Source organism: Fukomys damarensis, unplaced genomic scaffold, assembly GCF_012274545.1.
Source record: "Fukomys damarensis isolate Sample0158 unplaced genomic scaffold, DMR_v1.0_HiC HiC_scaffold_9, whole genome shotgun sequence".
Lineage (NCBI taxonomy): Eukaryota > Metazoa > Chordata > Mammalia > Rodentia > Bathyergidae > Fukomys > Fukomys damarensis.
Window position 1 is genome coordinate 22,084,206 of NW_022900921.1, and position 7,371 is coordinate 22,091,576.

The following is a 7,371-nucleotide window of genomic DNA, read 5'->3' on the forward strand; positions in this document are numbered from 1 at the left end:
GAGAGAGAGAGAGAGAGAGAGAGAGAGAGAGAGAGAGAGAGAAAGAGAGAGAGAGAGACTGGGGAAGGGGTAGGAGTTTTCACTGCCAGGGAGAATGAAATGTAGGGAGTTTATGGGTGACAGTGTGTTGACCTTCTTAGGAGAGGAGCCTAAGGAGTTGATTCAAATGTACCTGAGATTGTTCTACACGGAAAAGGATTCCACTGGTGCAAAAGGGTCAAATGGAGTAAAGATGAGCCAGTAAGGGATCACCATGGGTGGGACAGAGGCTGGGAAAACAAAAATTAACCTGTGGACCCAGTAAATTGTTCTCCTTTGTAGCAGGCATGTTTCCACAGTTCTGTCATGAGACCTGCTAAAACCACAAAAGCAGTGGTTTTGCATAAAAGGAGAAACTGTTACCAAGAAAACAGCAAATAAGCCCTCTAGCCTCAGTACTCAGTCAACTTAAAAATCACTAATTTTGGAGGTTGCACAGCTGGGCAATATATTATTCGTTTCCCACTAGCTTTACTGTGTGCAGCACCTCTGATGTGTGGGTTATAATAACAGTTCCCTAGTGTGCTTCTCAGGGACTTGAAGGTCACTTTTGCTAAAAACATGGGCTTTTCATGCAGGCCTGCCAATGTCTGATGGGTGACTGAAATGAGATATAAAGTTTGGCATCTCTGTCTTCATATTGTGTCTGTCCTTTTTTCTGTGTTAGCCCTTGGATCATGTTCTACTCAGCTCTGCACATAGATGTGTTGATCATTTAAGAATATTTTTGTCCAAGACTGTAATACAGAGTTAACTTGATCCATTGCCCTGTGGAGGTAGTATGTGTTTTCTTTCATTTTTTTCCTCTCTTTTTATTTCTCTTTTTTTTTCCTGCTGCTACTCTTGTTCTTCAGTAGCCACAAACTCCAAGCACCTGAAGTCCTATGACCATGCCATAGGCCCCAGACTCACAAAGGCCAGGAGGTTTTACACAAGATTATAACACCAGATACACAAAAATCCAGCAGCCTCTAGGATAAATTGACTTGATTATCCATTATCCAAGTCCATCACAAGAAGAAATATCTTTGGAACTCTGTCCCTTGCCAGTTGAATTATAGGACCTTCGCTTACCCCAACAAATCCTGCTGCTCTCCTTGCTCTGGAAGCAGCCTGGTCATTCTTGATCAATTGCTGACATCCTTCAGCCGAGTCTCAATTTGGCGCACTCACACGAAGGCTTTGCCTGTGCAGGTGTGTGTATGCTTGCAATAGTTTCTCCAGTACCATCTCTAGGTCAAAAGATCCTGTTATCTGGTACCAAGGAGAGCCAGAAGGGGTTCATACACCGGAAGCCATGCACTAAGGCACAGAACTTGAAGAGCCTCCCCTGAATGTGCTGGGCATCCTGGATAGGTCTCCCAGACTAACACCCAAGGTATGATGGCCCAGCACTCACCAGTGCTCCTGGAGGCTGTTGGGTGAAAGGCAGGGACAGAGTGGGAGGCAGGGTTGAGGAGACCCAGGCAACCTCTGACCTCACATCCAGACCATGCTCCACTCTGTCTGATCACCCACACTGCCCTCACCTCCCCCATCCTGGGATAATGCAGAAGGAAAATATGAGCTAGCCACTCTGTACAAGGCCACGAGGAGCAATATTTTCCACTTCCTCAGAGCTAACAATTTCATTCTTCAAATTTTAAAAGAAGTATATATTCCCTCTCTGTTTCTCTTGCTTTGCTCTTTTAGCTGAGGTGCCTCAGAAGTTCAAAGTTAAGTGGGAGGAAGTGCTTATTTGGACTTCCTGTCAAACCTCCCTTCTTTGCCCTGTTTTTCACTTTGAAAGCCTGAACCTAGATAGATGTGGTGCAGAGAGAAACTCTCCAAGTGCCAGTAAGGGTGGGTAGGGTGTGGGCAGTGGGCAGGAGAGAGAAAAGCAGGTTCTCTGCTTACTAGAAGAAAAATTCTTGCCTTCTCCTTGGGCAAGAGGGAGAAGGGTAGAGTGGTGAGTGCAAAAAAAAAGTAGTAATTTAATCCCCACCGAACAAAGGCAACTGTGATCTATTCCAAGTGTTTCTTGACAAGAAAAAGCTGTAAACCCAGGATGCACAATACATGCCACTAAGACAAAGGCAAGATTTGCAAGATTTGCTTTGGCAGCACATATACTAAAAAGATGTGTAATGAAAATGGCAAGGGTTAGTAGTTTGGGGAGATCTGGGGAGAAGAAAGCATGTACCTTCTCAACCCTTTCATGAGGCTCAAAGGGTTTGGGAAAAAGAAATGCTATGTCCTTACATATATCATGTAATTCTAATAATGCCTTGTGTGAAAGGAAGATAGAGTCACACCTACTCATTTTACAGATTGAAAAGAAAAGCTTGGGAAAACTAAATGCTTATGCAAAGAGCTGCAGATAATCAGAGCTAGAATGTGGTATCTGCAGCCAAATTTGTGTGATACTGAGACTTTCTCTATTGAAAGATATAGTCTCCAAGGATAAAAATCTTCCCCAGTGAATAATCAATATTCACTCGAAACAAGTTTTGCCAACCATATTTGTTAAGCTGTGGAAAACAGACTATTATGTCTCTGAGTTCTCCTAAAATGATGACTCTTGGATTGCATACATTTTCCCCTAGTGAAAAAGAAACATTTTAGCAATTCTAACACTTCTTTGTTGGTATGGGCTCATGGAGTCCTTTGCTTCTGCCATGCAATAAGGGAGGCACCAGCAGGGGTATAGGGCTTGGCTGTGTCAGGTTGAGGGCAGGAAACGGGTGTGGTAGAAGAGCAGGGGAAAACTGAGGGAGGAAAAGGAAAACCAGCCTTCATTCATTTCTGTCTCAGTCCCTGAAGAGGCCTGCACCATCACTTCTGTTGTGGAATCCTCCAAGATTCCCAGCTTCAAACCTGGTTCTGAAAACTGTCTTTGTGAACACCTGAAAGTGCTTGCATCCTTCCAAAAGGTTACCTGTGGCTCAGGTTGGATAGACTTGGGTTCTGTTGCTTGCAACCCCAAACGACTCTCCCAGAATGTATAGATCATTAATCTTCAATTTGCCTGCACACATCAAAGGGCATAAAAGGGGTAGCCCGGAGCAACTAAGCAAGCTGTAGATGGGGAGGTTGGGATGTTCCAGGCCTAGATTCTCATTAAGCAGTGACATCAACTCAACCTTAAATTCCTTTTAAAGTCTCTTCATCTATAGAAGGAGGTAATAATACTTAGAATTTCCTGTGGTGCTTTTGTTGACATATTAAGTTGCTGTTTTACAAGCCTGAAATGTGTCTAAGGTATCATAGAGTTGTTTCCATTCATTTTCTTTCCCCAGACAATTTCTAGAGCTTCCTTTCAGTGCTAACATTCTATGGTCATTTCAGTAGTTGATTAATTTTTGTTTTTGTCTGCCTTTCTTTGGAGACAAACAAAAGAAGCACAAATAATCTGGTAGTAGGGATTTACTCTGAAAAGCTTTCAGGAAGTATCACCAGAGGGAGATCAGACATGTTATCAGCCAAACCAAGATGTTTCTGAAAGAGGAAAGGATGTTGATTGTATTATGCGGAGTCAGTGGGTACACTTTTGGTCCATTTCTGGCAAATGAATAGAGCTCTCCTCAAATAAGCTTTTCTTGTCCACCTAGCCTGCTCACAGAGCAATGACAACACAGCTCTCAGAGATTTTATCCCATAAATTCTTCACCCAAGTCACGACCTCATGTAGGCTTGGCTTCACAAAGTTTCTATTAAATCAAGTGTTAATTGAAGATTTATTAGACAGAAATGGCAACAAAAATAATGACAGTTAAGAATCTGCTGCTGCCTGCCTCCCAAGTCCAAGGAGCCAAGTTTGATCCCCAGTACCAAACAAACAAACAAACAAACAAAGAATGGTTTCCACACAAAAGCAACAGAAGTAGCAGGCACCAAAATTCAGAAAATGTTTCTGCATTCTAATCTCAGACTCCTCACATCATTATATGACTGTCTTGATCTGTTTTCTTCTGCACAGTCTCAGTTGAGGAGAATTCCCTGTTTCTTATTTGTTCTGGCAAATGATAACTATTTGCAGTTAGTGAGAAATTAGGATCCCATTTGGCACAGACAGAAACTCCAAGTGTAAATTAGGCAAGCCTACTTGAGAATGTGGCCATTGGTTTCAGTGTTGACATAGGTCAGTGACTGTTAAATCCCAGTGGCTCTGGGAGAGAGGCCCCTCCCAGACCATGCACTTGGTCCACCCTTACTGGAACTAGACAGTTACTTTCTCTCTCAACCAAGGAGACTCTACTAAATAGAGCATGTGACTGGCCAACGAAAGTGGCAGAGTCCCCAGCACTGAAAAACAAGTACCAGATTCTCACACCCAAGCTTTCCTCTTTCTCCCCTCTTCCTCACCATGGTTCCTTTTATCTGCTATAGAGTTTCAGACCCTCTCGGCAGAATCTTCTGTTCCATAACTCCCAGCTTTGTCAGTTAGAAATTCTCACCTAGGCAGCTTCCAAGCCAGAATTCCTCCCATGGGAACATCATCTTTGTTTCTGTTTTGGTGGCTTCCTTGTGAATCTGGAATCTTAAAGTGACTCAGATCCATTCTGGAAGTTAGCAGCATGATCATTCTGGTCTAGCTTTTCTTCTCATGTCCATTTTCCTCAAGAGTTTAAAACCAAATTCAATCACCACTTACTAAGACAGAACCCACAGAAGTCAAGTCTTGGATTCTGGCCTCAGAGTACATTTGTATCCCAACTCTGTTACACCCCAGCTATGTGATCTTGGGCAACTTATTTAACTTCTCTGTGTCACAATGTCCATAGGTTATGGGGAAATCCAAATAATAACAGAGCAGTTATGAAGAATTGGTGAAGTAAAATTAGAAGCAAGGAGCACAACAGCTTAACTGCTGTTGGTAGTAATCCTTGCTGGCATTGTTCACTATTGTCGACACATCTGATTTATTAATTTCTCCCTAGGAACCAGCCAGAGAAGCGGTCAGCTCTCTCCACTGTTGTTCATTCCTGGGTCACATATAGTATTGGGCTGCACTTTTCTGGGCCACTCAGAGCCAAAAACCAATTGTATATACTGTTCTGTAACATTTTGAGGGCAGACAGCAGTAGTGCTATAGTTGGGGCTTTCCTAATAATTAAGAAGAAGTCTGTAGTTTGGAAGGCTGTTAAGGCCAGGGGGAAATGAGGTGACGAAAGCCAGCCTGGTGGGAAGAACAGCAGCCCAACACAAAGCAATAACAATGAAAGCCTACTGCGGGCATTGGTGTCAGGGTGAGGCTAAGGCAGGGTGGGGTTGGGGCAAACAGAACAGCTCGGTTTACACACATTGTATCCGGTAATGGAAGATCACAAGTATGAAAATGTAAACCCTGTGTTGCCACATCTTTAAGAATAGCTGGAAAGCTACATTTTTACTTAAAAACAAGCTAAAAAGGAAAATGTGGACAATCGTGGTAGGTAGAATAATGACCCTCAAAGATCACCATACCCTAATTCTAGAATCTGTCAATGTCAAGTTTCACGGAAAAGAGGAATTAAGACTGCAGATGAAATCAAGATTATTAATCAGCTGACCTTAAGGAGATTATCTTGGGATATCACATAGTCCCAACAATATCAAAGGGTCCTTAAAAGTAGAAAAGAGAGACCAAGAGTATAGCTCAGTGGCAGAGTACTTGCCCAGAATTCACTGGGTTCAATTCTGAGAACAGGAGTTAAAAAAACAAAACAAAACTGGAAGAGGAGAGGTAGAAGAAGACAGAATCAAAGAGAGCTGTGACTTTGGAAGAAAGACAGAGAGATGCAACATTTCTGGATTTAAAGATGGAAAAACAAGGCCACAAGCCAAAGAATGTGAGTGGCTTCTAAAAGCTGGAAAAGGCAGGGGAAAGTCTCTCCTAAAGTGTTCAGAAAGGAATGCAGTTCTTGATTTTAATCTGGGGAAACTGGTAACAGATTTTATTTAACCTCCAGAACTGTATGACGATACCTTTGTGTTAAGTCACAAAGATTGTGATAATTTGTTACAGCAGCAACAGCAAACTAATACATCAAGTCCCTTAAAAAAAAAATAAATGTTAAGCCAAACAAACTACCTCTGGTGGCTGCAGGAGCTGCAAGCCACTTCTGACTGAAACTAGATAAATCACACAGATTAATTTTTAAATAGTAAATACTTGAAAATCAGCAACAGGGATTTCATTACCTACTCAAGGGCAATGAGGAACCCAAGATAACACAGTTGTGATTTACACTAGGGCTGCTGAGTCTTAGAACAGAATTCAGATCCTGAACCCAGCATCCACATAAGATGCACTAAGGTTGCTAAGTCCCTGTGGACTCGACACATTCAAATCCCAAGTAAACTTGTCACTTCACATGAACACACCTGGACATGGCAGGACAGAGAAAGAAATAGCAATTGGTGCGGCAACCATTTTGCCTACTGTTCTATTCAGGAGGCAAAGGAATGCCCCAGGGGAAGCTCCAGAGGAGGCCTATAGTGCTATCTTCAGAATTTAACCTAAGCAAGAGTCTGAGACACAAGGCCTAATGCTGGCCTCTTGCCATCGATGTCAACTCTGTTGCCAGCTTCCCAGACTCATTTTCCTGTTTCTCAAGCCGACTGCATTTCTTTCTCCTTCTTTTTGTCTTTTTCCTATTTTTCTTTGCACATGTAATTTCCAAGACCTCACTCAACTTCCGCAGAAGGTGCTCACTGAGTGAGAGCAGGAACATGCGTGTCTTTACTGCAAATATCTCTCAGTGGTCCTGGTTGGTTTTACAAGGATGGCCAGAGAGGAGAGTTGAACCTCTGGGGAATGAAATCAGACAGGTGTCAGTATGAAATGAACAGGGCCTGCAGAGGCGCTTAGCTCCAGAGTGGCAGCCCATGGGCATCTTCTATGGGTGTTCTGTTTGGTCTACAGTATTCGTTATTGTCCCCACCCTGAGAAACGTACTGTGAAAGCCTTCAAGGAGAGAATGGTATCTTCCATTTGTCACAATCCTCATCCTCCCACGATCTCATACTATCCCCTTTCATTCATCTATATTCCTTGCCAACCTCCAAAAAGAATTTTAGTTTGTGATAATTTAACCTTACCCAAGTTCCTCATTTAATTCAGGTCACTTATTTATTTACTCAAAAAATTTTATCAACCACTTGCTATGTGTTAAATAATACAATGGGAATTTAGGAGCAAGCAGTGATTGGTCTAACAGCCTAACAATGATAACAGTAATCATGATGATAATAATTAAAAGCATTGAGTATTTATTTTGTTTCAGGCTAAGTTCTAAGCCACACACACACACACACACACACACACAAAATATATATATATATATATATATATATATATATTTGTGACTT